Below are 19,120 nucleotides of genomic sequence, written 5' to 3'. Positions count from 1 at the left end.
CCTTCACAGCAGCGACAGCTTTATGAGGAGCATCAGCACTGCTCTGCCTGAGCAGAACCATCACCGCCATAGGTTGTCAAATAACCCGGATTTAACCCACACAGGTAAGTCCAATGGGGTGCAGGCATGTCCTCTATGCTTACAGCTTCCCGTGGGTGTTGGTTTGATACCGTTTGGGGACAGCCAAGGAGGCATCTGCAGGCAACAAAGGTAGGTGTGTGCTTGTGTGTGTGTTTCCTATGCAGATCCTAAGCCCAGTGTCACATGCAAGTAGGAGGAGTAAGAAGGGTTCCTGGCAAATCCGGGTTATGGATTGCATTTAAAAAGGCCCCGTGGGAGTGCAATGGGCCCCTGTCTTGCTGCTTAGCAATAATGGTATGGGTTTAGGTTCTGCTGTGTGTACTGGTGGTTGACTGCCCCCCAGCCCAGAGTGTGCATGGAAAATTGTCTGGCAGCCTCCCTGACAGCAAGCAGTGATAGTGCCCATGAAGGGGACCTTGTTGGGCCCGCCCCTTTCACGGTTATCGCTTCTCGGCCTTTTGGCTAAGATCAAGTGTAGTATCTGTTCTTATCAGTTTAATATCTGATACGTCCCCTATCTGGGGACCATATATTAAATGGATTTTTGAGAACGGGGGCCGATTTCGAAGCTTGCTTCCGTCGCCCTATGCATTGACCCGATATGGCAGTATCTTCGGGTACAGTGCACCACCCCCTTACAGGGTTAAAAAGAAAGATTCCTACTTTCATTGCTACCTGCTTGCTGGCTAGCCAGCTAGCCAGCCCTGTGGGCCTTGCTGCTGCAGCCAAAAAACAAAAGGTGGTGCTGCTGCTGCTGCTTCTGCTGCTTCTGCTTGTGTCTGGCCGCTGTTGGAGCGTCCAGGCACAGGACTTCTGCTGCTGCTGACTAAATGGCCTCCTTAATTGGATCATTTGAGTAGCCAGCACACCTGTGCAGGTAGGGCATGACATGATAGGCAGCTGCCTTGATAGCGGGTGGGTGCTGAATGTTCCTAATTGACAAAATAAGATTAATGCTTATGAAGAAATATAAAATCTCATCCCTTCCCCAATATCGCGCCACACCCCTACCCCTTAATTCCCTGGTTGAACTTGATGGACATATGTCTTTTTTCGACCGTACTAACTATGTAACTATGTAACATAACATGGGGGGGGGTCTCCTGGCTGTTCACACAGGTGTGTCATTGCTGTACATTGACCATGCATTGCTTCTGTGGTATTGCAAAGGCAAAGACAAATGCTTCCAGCCATCCATTGCACTAATGGATTGGTCATCAGCTGGCTGTCTATGTCCCGCATCAATATAGACCAAAGTACAGAGGGTTAGGCTATGCTATTGTGCACCTACCTGATGCATCAGAAGGTGCGAGGCCCTTGCTAAATTCTGTGCACAGACTTTGAGATCTATACTTTAGACTGTATCTAAACCTGCTCCAACATGGACTGACATTCTGGCCTACTTTCAGCCGATGCGACTTGTCTGTCGCTGAACAGTCGCTTTTTATGTATTCAGCACCTATGTATAATGTTGTAAAAATGCTCTAGAAGCTAAAGTCGCAGAAATGTCACACATATTTGGCCTGCAACTTTCTGTGCGACAAATTCAGACAGGAAAAATCAGTATAAATCCTTAGAAAATTATCCCCCAGTGTCTCCATCTGCTGGCGGTATTGAATAAGCATTGCTGCACTGATGGGGTATGCATTAGACGAAAAAAAAGAAGAAAAAGAAGAATAATACGCCCAGAAAAGAGGCGAAAAGGAGAAAAACGTAAAAAAAACGTGAAAAAAAAGTAAGAGGAAGAGAAGGGAAAAAAAGGTGGAAATGGGTTTAAAAGTGATTTCGGCGGAGAAATATATATATATATATATATATATATATATATATATATATATATACGCGCACACACACACATATATATAAACGTATTCTCCGTTGAGATATTGCAGCCGCTGCTGTGTCCAGGCCCAGGAGCCTTAGCACTGTGCTGTGATGTCACTCAATACCACTGACATCACTAGGTGTAAACAACATCTCTCCTTTGCTGTGTATGTGACTATGGAGCTGTTTGGTGATGTCGTCTATTATGGCCTTCATAGAAGCAACAGGAGATTGTTGCATCCATCTAGAACCCTCAGAACTACAGTGCTATGATGTCACTCACTTCCACAGGCCTTGCAGAGTGTAAACAACAACAACCCAGCTTTGTTGTGTATGTAACCATAGGGATTTGTGATGTCACCTAGAACCTTCACAGCAGCGACAGCTTTATGAGGAGCATCAGCACTGCTCTGCCTGAGCAGAACCATCACCGCCATAGGTTGTCAAATAACCCGGATTTAACCCACACAGGTAAGTCCAATGGGGTGCAGGCATGTCCTCTATGCTTACAGCTTCCCGTGGGTGTTGGTTTGATACCGTTTGGGGACAGCCAAGGAGGCATCTGCAGGCAACAAAGGTAGGTGTGTGCTTGTGTGTGTGTTTCCTATGCAGATCCTAAGCCCAGTGTCACATGCAAGTAGGAGGAGTAAGAAGGGTTCCTGGCAAATCCGGGTTATGGATTGCATTTAAAAAGGCCCCGTGGGAGTGCAATGGGCCCCTGTCTTGCTGCTTAGCAATAATGGTATGGGTTTAGGTTCTGCTGTGTGTACTGGTGGTTGACTGCCCCCCAGCCCAGAGTGTGCATGGAAAATTGTCTGGCAGCCTCCCTGACAGCAAGCAGTGATAGTGCCCATGAAGGGGACCTTGTTGGGCCCGCCCCTTTCACGGTTATCGCTTCTCGGCCTTTTGGCTAAGATCAAGTGTAGTATCTGTTCTTATCAGTTTAATATCTGATACGTCCCCTATCTGGGGACCATATATTAAATGGATTTTTGAGAACGGGGGCCGATTTCGAAGCTTGCTTCCGTCGCCCTATGCATTGACCCGATATGGCAGTATCTTCGGGTACAGTGCACCACCCCCTTACAGGGTTAAAAAGAAAGATTCCTACTTTCATTGCTACCTGCTTGCTGGCTAGCCAGCTAGCCAGCCCTGTGGGCCTTGCTGCTGCAGCCAAAAAACAAAAGGTGGTGCTGCTGCTGCTGCTTCTGCTTGTGTCTGGCCGCTGTTGGAGCGTCCAGGCACAGGACTTCTGCTGCTGCTGACTAAATGGCCTCCTTAATTGGATCATTTGAGTAGCCAGCACACCTGTGCAGGTAGGGCATGACATGATAGGCAGCTGCCTTGATAGCGGGTGGGTGCTGAATGTTCCTAATTGACAAAATAAGATTAATGCTTATGAAGAAATATAAAATCTCATCCCTTCCCCAATATCGCGCCACACCCCTACCCCTTAATTCCCTGGTTGAACTTGATGGACATATGTCTTTTTTCGACCGTACTAACTATGTAACTATGTAACATAACATGGGGGGGGTCTCCTGGCTGTTCACACAGGTGTGTCATTGCTGTACATTGACCATGCATTGCTTCTGTGGTATTGCAAAGGCAAAGACAAATGCTTCCAGCCATCCATTGCACTAATGGATTGGTCATCAGCTGGCTGTCTATGTCCCGCATCAATATAGACCAAAGTACAGAGGGTTAGGCTATGCTATTGTGCACCTACCTGATGCATCAGAAGGTGCGAGGCCCTTGCTAAATTCTGTGCACAGACTTTGAGATCTATACTTTAGACTGTATCTAAACCTGCTCCAACATGGACTGACATTCTGGCCTACTTTCAGCCGATGCGACTTGTCTGTCGCTGAACAGTCGCTTTTTATGTATTCAGCACCTATGTATAATGTTGTAAAAATGCTCTAGAAGCTAAAGTCGCAGAAATGTCACACATATTTGGCCTGCAACTTTCTGTGCGACAAATTCAGACAGGAAAAATCAGTATAAATCCTTAGAAAATTATCCCCCAGTGTCTCCATCTGCTGGCGGTATTGAATAAGCATTGCTGCACTGATGGGGTATGCATTAGACGAAAAAAAAGAAGAAAAAGAAGAATAATACGCCCAGAAAAGAGGCGAAAAGGAGAAAAACGTAAAAAAACGTGAAAAAAAAGTAAGAGGAAGAGAAGGGAAAAAAAGGTGGAAATGGGTTTAAAAGTGATTTCGGCGGAGAAATATATATATATATATATATATATATATATATATATATATATATATACGCGCACACACACACATATATATAAACGTATTCTCCGTTGAGATATTGCAGCCGCTGCTGTGTCCAGGCCCAGGAGCCTTAGCACTGTGCTGTGATGTCACTCAATACCACTGACATCACTAGGTGTAAACAACATCTCTCCTTTGCTGTGTATGTGACTATGGAGCTGTTTGGTGATGTCGTCTATTATGGCCTTCATAGAAGCAACAGGAGATTGTTGCATCCATCTAGAACCCTCAGAACTACAGTGCTATGATGTCACTCACTTCCACAGGCCTTGCAGAGTGTAAACAACAACAACCCAGCTTTGTTGTGTATGTAACCATAGGGATTTGTGATGTCACCTAGAACCTTCACAGCAGCGACAGCTTTATGAGGAGCATCAGCACTGCTCTGCCTGAGCAGAACCATCACCGCCATAGGTTGTCAAATAACCCGGATTTAACCCACACAGGTAAGTCCAATGGGGTGCAGGCATGTCCTCTATGCTTACAGCTTCCCGTGGGTGTTGGTTTGATACCGTTTGGGGACAGCCAAGGAGGCATCTGCAGGCAACAAAGGTAGGTGTGTGCTTGTGTGTGTGTTTCCTATGCAGATCCTAAGCCCAGTGTCACATGCAAGTAGGAGGAGTAAGAAGGGTTCCTGGCAAATCCGGGTTATGGATTGCATTTAAAAAGGCCCCGTGGGAGTGCAATGGGCCCCTGTCTTGCTGCTTAGCAATAATGGTATGGGTTTAGGTTCTGCTGTGTGTACTGGTGGTTGACTGCCCCCCAGCCCAGAGTGTGCATGGAAAATTGTCTGGCAGCCTCCCTGACAGCAAGCAGTGATAGTGCCCATGAAGGGGACCTTGTTGGGCCCGCCCCTTTCACGGTTATCGCTTCTCGGCCTTTTGGCTAAGATCAAGTGTAGTATCTGTTCTTATCAGTTTAATATCTGATACGTCCCCTATCTGGGGACCATATATTAAATGGATTTTTGAGAACGGGGGCCGATTTCGAAGCTTGCTTCCGTCGCCCTATGCATTGACCCGATATGGCAGTATCTTCGGGTACAGTGCACCACCCCCTTACAGGGTTAAAAAGAAAGATTCCTATTTTCATTGCTACCTGCTTGCTGGCTAGCCAGCTAGCCAGCCCTGTGGGCCTTGCTGCTGCAGCCAAAAAACAAAAGGTGGTGCTGCTGCTGCTGCTTCTGCTTGTGTCTGGCCGCTGTTGGAGCGTCCAGGCACAGGACTTCTGCTGCTGCTGACTAAATGGCCTCCTTAATTGGATCATTTGAGTAGCCAGCACACCTGTGCAGGTAGGGCATGACATGATAGGCAGCTGCCTTGATAGCGGGTGGGTGCTGAATGTTCCTAATTGACAAAATAAGATTAATGCTTATGAAGAAATATAAAATCTCATCCCTTCCCCAATATCGCGCCACACCCCTACCCCTTAATTCCCTGGTTGAACTTGATGGACATATGTCTTTTTTCGACCGTACTAACTATGTAACTATGTAACATAACATGGGGGGGGTCTCCTGGCTGTTCACACAGGTGTGTCATTGCTGTACATTGACCATGCATTGCTTCTGTGGTATTGCAAAGGCAAAGACAAATGCTTCCAGCCATCCATTGCACTAATGGATTGGTCATCAGCTGGCTGTCTATGTCCCGCATCAATATAGACCAAAGTACAGAGGGTTAGGCTATGCTATTGTGCACCTACCTGATGCATCAGAAGGTGCGAGGCCCTTGCTAAATTCTGTGCACAGACTTTGAGATCTATACTTTAGACTGTATCTAAACCTGCTCCAACATGGACTGACATTCTGGCCTACTTTCAGCCGATGCGACTTGTCTGTCGCTGAACAGTCGCTTTTTATGTATTCAGCACCTATGTATAATGTTGTAAAAATGCTCTAGAAGCTAAAGTCGCAGAAATGTCACACATATTTGGCCTGCAACTTTCTGTGCGACAAATTCAGACAGGAAAAATCAGTATAAATCCTTAGAAAATTATCCCCCAGTGTCTCCATCTGCTGGCGGTATTGAATAAGCATTGCTGCACTGATGGGGTATGCATTAGACGAAAAAAAAGAAGAAAAAGAAGAATAATACGCCCAGAAAAGAGGCGAAAAGGAGAAAAACGTAAAAAAACGTGAAAAAAAAGTAAGAGGAAGAGAAGGGAAAAAAAGGTGGAAATGGGTTTAAAAGTGATTTCGGCGGAGAAATATATATATATATATATATATATATATATATATATATATATACGCGCACACACACACATATATATAAACGTATTCTCCGTTGAGATATTGCAGCCGCTGCTGTGTCCAGGCCCAGGAGCCTTAGCACTGTGCTGTGATGTCACTCAATACCACTGACATCACTAGGTGTAAACAACATCTCTCCTTTGCTGTGTATGTGACTATGGAGCTGTTTGGTGATGTCGTCTATTATGGCCTTCATAGAAGCAACAGGAGATTGTTGCATCCATCTAGAACCCTCAGAACTACAGTGCTATGATGTCACTCACTTCCACAGGCCTTGCAGAGTGTAAACAACAACAACCCAGCTTTGTTGTGTATGTAACCATAGGGATTTGTGATGTCACCTAGAACCTTCACAGCAGCGACAGCTTTATGAGGAGCATCAGCACTGCTCTGCCTGAGCAGAACCATCACCGCCATAGGTTGTCAAATAACCCGGATTTAACCCACACAGGTAAGTCCAATGGGGTGCAGGCATGTCCTCTATGCTTACAGCTTCCCGTGGGTGTTGGTTTGATACCGTTTGGGGACAGCCAAGGAGGCATCTGCAGGCAACAAAGGTAGGTGTGTGCTTGTGTGTGTGTTTCCTATGCAGATCCTAAGCCCAGTGTCACATGCAAGTAGGAGGAGTAAGAAGGGTTCCTGGCAAATCCGGGTTATGGATTGCATTTAAAAAGGCCCCGTGGGAGTGCAATGGGCCCCTGTCTTGCTGCTTAGCAATAATGGTATGGGTTTAGGTTCTGCTGTGTGTACTGGTGGTTGACTGCCCCCCAGCCCAGAGTGTGCATGGAAAATTGTCTGGCAGCCTCCCTGACAGCAAGCAGTGATAGTGCCCATGAAGGGGACCTTGTTGGGCCCGCCCCTTTCACGGTTATCGCTTCTCGGCCTTTTGGCTAAGATCAAGTGTAGTATCTGTTCTTATCAGTTTAATATCTGATACGTCCCCTATCTGGGGACCATATATTAAATGGATTTTTGAGAACGGGGGCCGATTTCGAAGCTTGCTTCCGTCGCCCTATGCATTGACCCGATATGGCAGTATCTTCGGGTACAGTGCACCACCCCCTTACAGGGTTAAAAAGAAAGATTCCTACTTTCATTGCTACCTGCTTGCTGGCTAGCCAGCTAGCCAGCCCTGTGGGCCTTGCTGCTGCAGCCAAAAAACAAAAGGTGGTGCTGCTGCTGCTGCTTCTGCTTGTGTCTGGCCGCTGTTGGAGCGTCCAGGCACAGGACTTCTGCTGCTGCTGACTAAATGGCCTCCTTAATTGGATCATTTGAGTAGCCAGCACACCTGTGCAGGTAGGGCATGACATGATAGGCAGCTGCCTTGATAGCGGGTGGGTGCTGAATGTTCCTAATTGACAAAATAAGATTAATGCTTATGAAGAAATATAAAATCTCATCCCTTCCCCAATATCGCGCCACACCCCTACCCCTTAATTCCCTGGTTGAACTTGATGGACATATGTCTTTTTTCGACCGTACTAACTATGTAACTATGTAACATAACATGGGGGGGGTCTCCTGGCTGTTCACACAGGTGTGTCATTGCTGTACATTGACCATGCATTGCTTCTGTGGTATTGCAAAGGCAAAGACAAATGCTTCCAGCCATCCATTGCACTAATGGATTGGTCATCAGCTGGCTGTCTATGTCCCGCATCAATATAGACCAAAGTACAGAGGGTTAGGCTATGCTATTGTGCACCTACCTGATGCATCAGAAGGTGCGAGGCCCTTGCTAAATTCTGTGCACAGACTTTGAGATCTATACTTTAGACTGTATCTAAACCTGCTCCAACATGGACTGACATTCTGGCCTACTTTCAGCCGATGCGACTTGTCTGTCGCTGAACAGTCGCTTTTTATGTATTCAGCACCTATGTATAATGTTGTAAAAATGCTCTAGAAGCTAAAGTCGCAGAAATGTCACACATATTTGGCCTGCAACTTTCTGTGCGACAAATTCAGACAGGAAAAATCAGTATAAATCCTTAGAAAATTATCCCCCAGTGTCTCCATCTGCTGGCGGTATTGAATAAGCATTGCTGCACTGATGGGGTATGCATTAGACGAAAAAAAAGAAGAAAAAGAAGAATAATACGCCCAGAAAAGAGGCGAAAAGGAGAAAAACGTAAAAAAAACGTGAAAAAAAAGTAAGAGGAAGAGAAGGGAAAAAAAGGTGGAAATGGGTTTAAAAGTGATTTCGGCGGAGAAATATATATATATATATATATATATATATATATATATATACGCGCACACACACACATATATATAAACGTATTCTCCGTTGAGATATTGCAGCCGCTGCTGTGTCCAGGCCCAGGAGCCTTAGCACTGTGCTGTGATGTCACTCAATACCACTGACATCACTAGGTGTAAACAACATCTCTCCTTTGCTGTGTATGTGACTATGGAGCTGTTTGGTGATGTCGTCTATTATGGCCTTCATAGAAGCAACAGGAGATTGTTGCATCCATCTAGAACCCTCAGAACTACAGTGCTATGATGTCACTCACTTCCACAGGCCTTGCAGAGTGTAAACAACAACAACCCAGCTTTGTTGTGTATGTAACCATAGGGATTTGTGATGTCACCTAGAACCTTCACAGCAGCGACAGCTTTATGAGGAGCATCAGCACTGCTCTGCCTGAGCAGAACCATCACCGCCATAGGTTGTCAAATAACCCGGATTTAACCCACACAGGTAAGTCCAATGGGGTGCAGGCATGTCCTCTATGCTTACAGCTTCCCGTGGGTGTTGGTTTGATACCGTTTGGGGACAGCCAAGGAGGCATCTGCAGGCAACAAAGGTAGGTGTGTGCTTGTGTGTGTGTTTCCTATGCAGATCCTAAGCCCAGTGTCACATGCAAGTAGGAGGAGTAAGAAGGGTTCCTGGCAAATCCGGGTTATGGATTGCATTTAAAAAGGCCCCGTGGGAGTGCAATGGGCCCCTGTCTTGCTGCTTAGCAATAATGGTATGGGTTTAGGTTCTGCTGTGTGTACTGGTGGTTGACTGCCCCCCAGCCCAGAGTGTGCATGGAAAATTGTCTGGCAGCCTCCCTGACAGCAAGCAGTGATAGTGCCCATGAAGGGGACCTTGTTGGGCCCGCCCCTTTCACGGTTATCGCTTCTCGGCCTTTTGGCTAAGATCAAGTGTAGTATCTGTTCTTATCAGTTTAATATCTGATACGTCCCCTATCTGGGGACCATATATTAAATGGATTTTTGAGAACGGGGGCCGATTTCGAAGCTTGCTTCCGTCGCCCTATGCATTGACCCGATATGGCAGTATCTTCGGGTACAGTGCACCACCCCCTTACAGGGTTAAAAAGAAAGATTCCTACTTTCATTGCTACCTGCTTGCTGGCTAGCCAGCTAGCCAGCCCTGTGGGCCTTGCTGCTGCAGCCAAAAAACAAAAGGTGGTGCTGCTGCTGCTGCTTCTGCTTGTGTCTGGCCGCTGTTGGAGCGTCCAGGCACAGGACTTCTGCTGCTGCTGACTTAATGGCCTCCTTAATTGGATCATTTGAGTAGCCAGCACACCTGTGCAGGTAGGGCATGACATGATAGGCAGCTGCCTTGATAGCGGGTGGGTGCTGAATGTTCCTAATTGACAAAATAAGATTAATGCTTATGAAGAAATATAAAATCTCATCCCTTCCCCAATATCGCGCCACACCCCTACCCCTTAATTCCCTGGTTGAACTTGATGGACATATGTCTTTTTTCGACCGTACTAACTATGTAACTATGTAACATAACATGGGGGGGGTCTCCTGGCTGTTCACACAGGTGTGTCATTGCTGTACATTGACCATGCATTGCTTCTGTGGTATTGCAAAGGCAAAGACAAATGCTTCCAGCCATCCATTGCACTAATGGATTGGTCATCAGCTGGCTGTCTATGTCCCGCATCAATATAGACCAAAGTACAGAGGGTTAGGCTATGCTATTGTGCACCTACCTGATGCATCAGAAGGTGCGAGGCCCTTGCTAAATTCTGTGCACAGACTTTGAGATCTATACTTTAGACTGTATCTAAACCTGCTCCAACATGGACTGACATTCTGGCCTACTTTCAGCCGATGCGACTTGTCTGTCGCTGAACAGTCGCTTTTTATGTATTCAGCACCTATGTATAATGTTGTAAAAATGCTCTAGAAGCTAAAGTCGCAGAAATGTCACACATATTTGGCCTGCAACTTTCTGTGCGACAAATTCAGACAGGAAAAATCAGTATAAATCCTTAGAAAATTATCCCCCAGTGTCTCCATCTGCTGGCGGTATTGAATAAGCATTGCTGCACTGATGGGGTATGCATTAGACGAAAAAAAAGAAGAAAAAGAAGAATAATACGCCCAGAAAAGAGGCGAAAAGGAGAAAAACGTAAAAAAACGTGAAAAAAAAGTAAGAGGAAGAGAAGGGAAAAAAAGGTGGAAATGGGTTTAAAAGTGATTTCGGCGGAGAAATATATATATATATATATATATATATATATATATATATATACGCGCACACACACACATATATATAAACGTATTCTCCGTTGAGATATTGCAGCCGCTGCTGTGTCCAGGCCCAGGAGCCTTAGCACTGTGCTGTGATGTCACTCAATACCACTGACATCACTAGGTGTAAACAACATCTCTCCTTTGCTGTGTATGTGACTATGGAGCTGTTTGGTGATGTCGTCTATTATGGCCTTCATAGAAGCAACAGGAGATTGTTGCATCCATCTAGAACCCTCAGAACTACAGTGCTATGATGTCACTCACTTCCACAGGCCTTGCAGAGTGTAAACAACAACAACCCAGCTTTGTTGTGTATGTAACCATAGGGATTTGTGATGTCACCTAGAACCTTCACAGCAGCGACAGCTTTATGAGGAGCATCAGCACTGCTCTGCCTGAGCAGAACCATCACCGCCATAGGTTGTCAAATAACCCGGATTTAACCCACACAGGTAAGTCCAATGGGGTGCAGGCATGTCCTCTATGCTTACAGCTTCCCGTGGGTGTTGGTTTGATACCGTTTGGGGACAGCCAAGGAGGCATCTGCAGGCAACAAAGGTAGGTGTGTGCTTGTGTGTGTGTTTCCTATGCAGATCCTAAGCCCAGTGTCACATGCAAGTAGGAGGAGTAAGAAGGGTTCCTGGCAAATCCGGGTTATGGATTGCATTTAAAAAGGCCCCGTGGGAGTGCAATGGGCCCCTGTCTTGCTGCTTAGCAATAATGGTATGGGTTTAGGTTCTGCTGTGTGTACTGGTGGTTGACTGCCCCCCAGCCCAGAGTGTGCATGGAAAATTGTCTGGCAGCCTCCCTGACAGCAAGCAGTGATAGTGCCCATGAAGGGGACCTTGTTGGGCCCGCCCCTTTCACGGTTATCGCTTCTCGGCCTTTTGGCTAAGATCAAGTGTAGTATCTGTTCTTATCAGTTTAATATCTGATACGTCCCCTATCTGGGGACCATATATTAAATGGATTTTTGAGAACGGGGGCCGATTTCGAAGCTTGCTTCCGTCGCCCTATGCATTGACCCGATATGGCAGTATCTTCGGGTACAGTGCACCACCCCCTTACAGGGTTAAAAAGAAAGATTCCTACTTTCATTGCTACCTGCTTGCTGGCTAGCCAGCTAGCCAGCCCTGTGGGCCTTGCTGCTGCAGCCAAAAAACAAAAGGTGGTGCTGCTGCTGCTGCTTCTGCTTGTGTCTGGCCGCTGTTGGAGCGTCCAGGCACAGGACTTCTGCTGCTGCTGACTAAATGGCCTCCTTAATTGGATCATTTGAGTAGCCAGCACACCTGTGCAGGTAGGGCATGACATGATAGGCAGCTGCCTTGATAGCGGGTGGGTGCTGAATGTTCCTAATTGACAAAATAAGATTAATGCTTATGAAGAAATATAAAATCTCATCCCTTCCCCAATATCGCGCCACACCCCTACCCCTTAATTCCCTGGTTGAACTTGATGGACATATGTCTTTTTTCGACCGTACTAACTATGTAACTATGTAACATAACATGGGGGGGGTCTCCTGGCTGTTCACACAGGTGTGTCATTGCTGTACATTGACCATGCATTGCTTCTGTGGTATTGCAAAGGCAAAGACAAATGCTTCCAGCCATCCATTGCACTAATGGATTGGTCATCAGCTGGCTGTCTATGTCCCGCATCAATATAGACCAAAGTACAGAGGGTTAGGCTATGCTATTGTGCACCTACCTGATGCATCAGAAGGTGCGAGGCCCTTGCTAAATTCTGTGCACAGACTTTGAGATCTATACTTTAGACTGTATCTAAACCTGCTCCAACATGGACTGACATTCTGGCCTACTTTCAGCCGATGCGACTTGTCTGTCGCTGAACAGTCGCTTTTTATGTATTCAGCACCTATGTATAATGTTGTAAAAATGCTCTAGAAGCTAAAGTCGCAGAAATGTCACACATATTTGGCCTGCAACTTTCTGTGCGACAAATTCAGACAGGAAAAATCAGTATAAATCCTTAGAAAATTATCCCCCAGTGTCTCCATCTGCTGGCGGTATTGAATAAGCATTGCTGCACTGATGGGGTATGCATTAGACGAAAAAAAAGAAGAAAAAGAAGAATAATACGCCCAGAAAAGAGGCGAAAAGGAGAAAAACGTAAAAAAACGTGAAAAAAAAGTAAGAGGAAGAGAAGGGAAAAAAAGGTGGAAATGGGTTTAAAAGTGATTTCGGCGGAGAATATATATATATATATATATATATATATATATATATATATATACGCGCACACACACACATATATATAAACGTATTCTCCGTTGAGATATTGCAGCCGCTGCTGTGTCCAGGCCCAGGAGCCTTAGCACTGTGCTGTGATGTCACTCAATACCACTGACATCACTAGGTGTAAACAACATCTCTCCTTTGCTGTGTATGTGACTATGGAGCTGTTTGGTGATGTCGTCTATTATGGCCTTCATAGAAGCAACAGGAGATTGTTGCATCCATCTAGAACCCTCAGAACTACAGTGCTATGATGTCACTCACTTCCACAGGCCTTGCAGAGTGTAAACAACAACAACCCAGCTTTGTTGTGTATGTAACCATAGGGATTTGTGATGTCACCTAGAACCTTCACAGCAGCGACAGCTTTATGAGGAGCATCAGCACTGCTCTGCCTGAGCAGAACCATCACCGCCATAGGTTGTCAAATAACCCGGATTTAACCCACACAGGTAAGTCCAATGGGGTGCAGGCATGTCCTCTATGCTTACAGCTTCCCGTGGGTGTTGGTTTGATACCGTTTGGGGACAGCCAAGGAGGCATCTGCAGGCAACAAAGGTAGGTGTGTGCTTGTGTGTGTGTTTCCTATGCAGATCCTAAGCCCAGTGTCACATGCAAGTAGGAGGAGTAAGAAGGGTTCCTGGCAAATCCGGGTTATGGATTGCATTTAAAAAGGCCCCGTGGGAGTGCAATGGGCCCCTGTCTTGCTGCTTAGCAATAATGGTATGGGTTTAGGTTCTGCTGTGTGTACTGGTGGTTGACTGCCCCCCAGCCCAGAGTGTGCATGGAAAATTGTCTGGCAGCCTCCCTGACAGCAAGCAGTGATAGTGCCCATGAAGGGGACCTTGTTGGGCCCGCCCCTTTCACGGTTATCGCTTCTCGGCCTTTTGGCTAAGATCAAGTGTAGTATCTGTTCTTATCAGTTTAATATCTGATACGTCCCCTATCTGGGGACCATATATTAAATGGATTTTTGAGAACGGGGGCCGATTTCGAAGCTTGCTTCCGTCGCCCTATGCATTGACCCGATATGGCAGTATCTTCGGGTACAGTGCACCACCCCCTTACAGGGTTAAAAAGAAAGATTCCTACTTTCATTGCTACCTGCTTGCTGGCTAGCCAGCTAGCCAGCCCTGTGGGCCTTGCTGCTGCAGCCAAAAAACAAAAGGTGGTGCTGCTGCTGCTTCTGCTTGTGTCTGGCCGCTGTTGGAGCGTCCAGGCACAGGACTTCTGCTGCTGCTGACTAAATGGCCTCCTTAATTGGATCATTTGAGTAGCCAGCACACCTGTGCAGGTAGGGCATGACATGATAGGCAGCTGCCTTGATAGCGGGTGGGTGCTGAATGTTCCTAATTGACAAAATAAGATTAATGCTTATGAAGAAATATAAAATCTCATCCCTTCCCCAATATCGCGCCACACCCCTACCCCTTAATTCCCTGGTTGAACTTGATGGACATATGTCTTTTTTCGACCGTACTAACTATGTAACTATGTAACATAACATGGGGGGGGGTCTCCTGGCTGTTCACACAGGTGTGTCATTGCTGTACATTGACCATGCATTGCTTCTGTGGTATTGCAAAGGCAAAGACAAATGCTTCCAGCCATCCATTGCACTAATGGATTGGTCATCAGCTGGCTGTCTATGTCCCGCATCAATATAGACCAAAGTACAGAGGGTTAGGCTATGCTATTGTGCACCTACCTGATGCATCAGAAGGTGCGAGGCCCTTGCTAAATTCTGTGCACAGACTTTGAGATCTATACTTTAGACTGTATCTAAACCTGCTCCAACATGGACTGACATTCTGGCCTACTTTCAGCCGATGCGACTTGTCTGTCGCTGAACAGTCGCTTTTTATGTATTCAGCACCTATGTATAATGTTGTAAAAATGCTCTAGAAGCTAAAGTCGCAGAAATGTCACACATATTTGGCCTGCAACTTTCTGTGCGACAAATTCAGACAGGAAAAATCAGTATAAATCCTTAGAAAATTATCCCCCAGTGTCTCCATCTGCTGGCGGTATTGAATAAGCATTGCTGCACTGATGGGGTATGCATTAGACGAAAAAAAAGAAGAAAAAGAAGAATAATACGCCCAGAAAAGAGGCGAAAAGGAGAAAAACGTAAAAAAACGTGAAAAAAAAGTAAGAGGAAGAGAAGGGAAAAAAAGGTGGAAATGGGTTTAAAAGTGATTTCGGCGGAGAAATATATATATATATATATATATATATATATATATATATATATACGCGCACACACACACATATATATAAACGTATTCTCCGTTGAGATATTGCAGCCGCTGCTGTGTCCAGGCCCAGGAGCCTTAGCACTGTGCTGTGATGTCACTCAATACCACTGACATCACTAGGTGTAAACAACATCTCTCCTTTGCTGTGTATGTGACTATGGAGCTGTTTGGTGATGTCGTCTATTATGGCCTTCATAGAAGCAACAGGAGATTGTTGCATCCATCTAGAACCCTCAGAACTACAGTGCTATGATGTCACTCACTTCCACAGGCCTTGCAGAGTGTAAACAACAACAACCCAGCTTTGTTGTGTATGTAACCATAGGGATTTGTGATGTCACCTAGAACCTTCACAGCAGCGACAGCTTTATGAGGAGCATCAGCACTGCTCTGCCTGAGCAGAACCATCACCGCCATAGGTTGTCAAATAACCCGGATTTAACCCACACAGGTAAGTCCAATGGGGTGCAGGCATGTCCTCTATGCTTACAGCTTCCCGTGGGTGTTGGTTTGATACCGTTTGGGGACAGCCAAGGAGGCATCTGCAGGCAACAAAGGTAGGTGTGTGCTTGTGTGTGTGTTTCCTATGCAGATCCTAAGCCCAGTGTCACATGCAAGTAGGAGGAGTAAGAAGGGTTCCTGGCAAATCCGGGTTATGGATTGCATTTAAAAAGGCCCCGTGGGAGTGCAATGGGCCCCTGTCTTGCTGCTTAGCAATAATGGTATGGGTTTAGGTTCTGCTGTGTGTACTGGTGGTTGACTGCCCCCCAGCCCAGAGTGTGCATGGAAAATTGTCTGGCAGCCTCCCTGACAGCAAGCAGTGATAGTGCCCATGAAGGGGACCTTGTTGGGCCCGCCCCTTTCACGGTTATCGCTTCTCGGCCTTTTGGCTAAGATCAAGTGTAGTATCTGTTCTTATCAGTTTAATATCTGATACGTCCCCTATCTGGGGACCATATATTAAATGGATTTTTGAGAACGGGGGCCGATTTCGAAGCTTGCTTCCGTCGCCCTATGCATTGACCCGATATGGCAGTATCTTCGGGTACAGTGCACCACCCCCTTACAGGGTTAAAAAGAAAGATTCCTACTTTCATTGCTACCTGCTTGCTGGCTAGCCAGCTAGCCAGCCCTGTGGGCCTTGCTGCTGCAGCCAAAAAACAAAAGGTGGTGCTGCTGCTGCTGCTTCTGCTTGTGTCTGGCCGCTGTTGGAGCGTCCAGGCACAGGACTTCTGCTGCTGCTGACTAAATGGCCTCCTTAATTGGATCATTTGAGTAGCCAGCACACCTGTGCAGGTAGGGCATGACATGATAGGCAGCTGCCTTGATAGCGGGTGGGTGCTGAATGTTCCTAATTGACAAAATAAGATTAATGCTTATGAAGAAATATAAAATCTCATCCCTTCCCCAATATCGCGCCACACCCCTACCCCTTAATTCCCTGGTTGAACTTGATGGACATATGTCTTTTTTCGACCGTACTAACTATGTAACTATGTAACATAACATGGGGGGGGGTCTCCTGGCTGTTCACACAGGTGTGTCATTGCTGTACATTGACCATGCATTGCTTCTGTGGTATTGCAAAGGCAAAGACAAATGCTTCCAGCCATCCATTGCACTAATGGATTGGTCATCAGCTGGCTGTCTATGTCCCGCATCAATATAGACCAAAGTACAGAGGGTTAGGCTATGCTATTGTGCACCTACCTGATGCATCAGAAGGTGCGAGGCCCTTGCTAAATTCTGTGCACAGACTTTGAGATCTATACTTTAGACTGTATCTAAACCTGCTCCAACATGGACTGACATTCTGGCCTACTTTCAGCCGATGCGACTTGTCTGTCGCTGAACAGTCGCTTTTTATGTATTCAGCACCTATGTATAATGTTGTAAAAATGCTCTAGAAGCTAAAGTCGCAGAAATGTCACACATATTTGGCCTGCAACTTTCTGTGCGACAAATTCAGACAGGAAAAATCAGTATAAATCCTTAGAAAATTATCCCCCAGTGTCTCCATCTGCTGGCGGTATTGAATAAGCATTGCTGCACTGATGGGGTATGCATTAGACGAAAAAAAAGAAGAAAAAGAAGAATAATACGCCCAGAAAAGAGGCGAAAAGGAGAAAAACGTAAAAAAACGTGAAAAAAAAGTAAGAGGAAGAGAAGGGAAAAAAAGGTGGAAATGGGTTTAAAAGTGATTTCGGCGGAGAAATATATATATATATATATATATATATATATATATATATATACGCGCACACACACACATATATATAAACGTATTCTCCGTTGAGATATTGCAGCCGCTGCTGTGTCCAGGCCCAGGAGCCTTAGCACTGTGCTGTGATGTCACTCAATACCACTGACATCACTAGGTGTAAACAACATCTCTCCTTTGCTGTGTATGTGACTATGGAGCTGTTTGGTGATGTCGTCTATTATGGCCTTCATAGAAGCAACAGGAGATTGTTGCATCCATCTAGAACCCTCAGAACTACAGTGCTATGATGTCACTCACTTCCACAGGCCTTGCAGAGTGTAAACAACAACAACCCAGCTTTGTTGTGTATGTAACCATAGGGATTTGTGATGTCACCTAGAACCTTCACAGCAGCGACAGCTTTATGAGGAGCATCAGCACTGCTCTGCCTGAGCAGAACCATCACCGCCATAGGTTGTCAAATAACCCGGATTTAACCCACACAGGTAAGTCCAATGGGGTGCAGGCATGTCCTCTATGCTTACAGCTTCCCGTGGGTGTTGGTTTGATACCGTTTGGGGACAGCCAAGGAGGCATCTGCAGGCAACAAAGGTAGGTGTGTGCTTGTGTGTGTGTTTCCTATGCAGATCCTAAGCCCAGTGTCACATGCAAGTAGGAGGAGTAAGAAGGGTTCCTGGCAAATCCGGGTTATGGATTGCATTTAAAAAGGCCCCGTGGGAGTGCAATGGGCCCCTGTCTTGCTGCTTAGCAATAATGGTATGGGTTTAGGTTCTGCTGTGTGTACTGGTGGTTGACTGCCCCCCAGCCCAGAGTGTGCATGGAAAATTGTCTGGCAGCCTCCCTGACAGCAAGCAGTGATAGTGCCCATGAAGGGGACCTTGTTGGGCCCGCCCCTTTCACGGTTATCGCTTCTCGGCCTTTTGGCTAAGATCAAGTGTAGTATCTGTTCTTATCAGTTTAATATCTGATACGTCCCCTATCTGGGGACCATATATTAAATGGATTTTTGAGAACGGGGGCCGATTTCGAAGCTTGCTTCCGTCGCCCTATGCATTGACCCGATATGGCAGTATCTTCGGGTACAGTGCACCACCCCCTTACAGGGTTAAAAAGAAAGATTCCTACTTTCATTGCTACCTGCTTGCTGGCTAGCCAGCTAGCCAGCCCTGTGGGCCTTGCTGCTGCAGCCAAAAAACAAAAGGTGGTGCTGCTGCTTCTGCTGCTTCTGCTTGTGTCTGGCCGCTGTTGGAGCGTCCAGGCACAGGACTTCTGCTGCTGCTGACTAAATGGCCTCCTTAATTGGATCATTTGAGTAGCCAGCACACCTGTGCAGGTAGGGCATGACATGATAGGCAGCTGCCTTGATAGCGGGTGGGTGCTGAATGTTCCTAATTGACAAAATAAGATTAATGCTTATGAAG

At 46.1% G+C, this 19,120-nt stretch overlaps 9 non-coding genes across 9 annotated transcripts; all 9 read left to right on the top strand.

The window, feature by feature from the left end:
- Positions 1 to 523: 523 nt before the first annotated feature.
- Positions 524 to 714, top strand: LOC130339866 (U2 spliceosomal RNA). The gene has a single exon (XR_008880110.1). It is a non-coding gene; the product is annotated as a U2 spliceosomal RNA (small nuclear RNA).
- Positions 715 to 2,795: 2,081 nt separating this feature from the next.
- LOC130339865 (U2 spliceosomal RNA) lies at positions 2,796 to 2,986 on the top strand. Its single transcript, XR_008880109.1, has one exon. It is a non-coding gene; the product is annotated as a U2 spliceosomal RNA (small nuclear RNA).
- A 2,072-nt stretch (positions 2,987 to 5,058) lies between these two features.
- LOC130339852 (U2 spliceosomal RNA) lies at positions 5,059 to 5,249 on the top strand. The gene has a single exon (XR_008880101.1). It is a non-coding gene; the product is annotated as a U2 spliceosomal RNA (small nuclear RNA).
- Positions 5,250 to 7,317: 2,068 nt separating this feature from the next.
- Positions 7,318 to 7,508, top strand: LOC130339840 (U2 spliceosomal RNA). Its single transcript, XR_008880090.1, has one exon. It is a non-coding gene; the product is annotated as a U2 spliceosomal RNA (small nuclear RNA).
- A 2,065-nt stretch (positions 7,509 to 9,573) lies between these two features.
- On the top strand, positions 9,574 to 9,764 carry LOC130339827 (U2 spliceosomal RNA). Its single transcript, XR_008880079.1, has one exon. It is a non-coding gene; the product is annotated as a U2 spliceosomal RNA (small nuclear RNA).
- Positions 9,765 to 11,830: 2,066 nt separating this feature from the next.
- On the top strand, positions 11,831 to 12,021 carry LOC130339815 (U2 spliceosomal RNA). The gene has a single exon (XR_008880068.1). It is a non-coding gene; the product is annotated as a U2 spliceosomal RNA (small nuclear RNA).
- A 2,067-nt stretch (positions 12,022 to 14,088) lies between these two features.
- Positions 14,089 to 14,279, top strand: LOC130339908 (U2 spliceosomal RNA). Its single transcript, XR_008880148.1, has one exon. It is a non-coding gene; the product is annotated as a U2 spliceosomal RNA (small nuclear RNA).
- A 2,066-nt stretch (positions 14,280 to 16,345) lies between these two features.
- On the top strand, positions 16,346 to 16,536 carry LOC130339896 (U2 spliceosomal RNA). Its single transcript, XR_008880137.1, has one exon. It is a non-coding gene; the product is annotated as a U2 spliceosomal RNA (small nuclear RNA).
- A 2,067-nt stretch (positions 16,537 to 18,603) lies between these two features.
- Positions 18,604 to 18,794, top strand: LOC130339883 (U2 spliceosomal RNA). Its single transcript, XR_008880126.1, has one exon. It is a non-coding gene; the product is annotated as a U2 spliceosomal RNA (small nuclear RNA).
- Positions 18,795 to 19,120: the final 326 nt, after the last annotated feature.

Source organism: Hyla sarda, unplaced genomic scaffold, assembly GCF_029499605.1.
Source record: "Hyla sarda isolate aHylSar1 unplaced genomic scaffold, aHylSar1.hap1 scaffold_555, whole genome shotgun sequence".
Lineage (NCBI taxonomy): Eukaryota > Metazoa > Chordata > Amphibia > Anura > Hylidae > Hyla > Hyla sarda.
The sequence above is the reverse complement of the archived record's forward strand: the minus strand, read 5'-3'. Positions and strand labels throughout refer to the sequence as shown.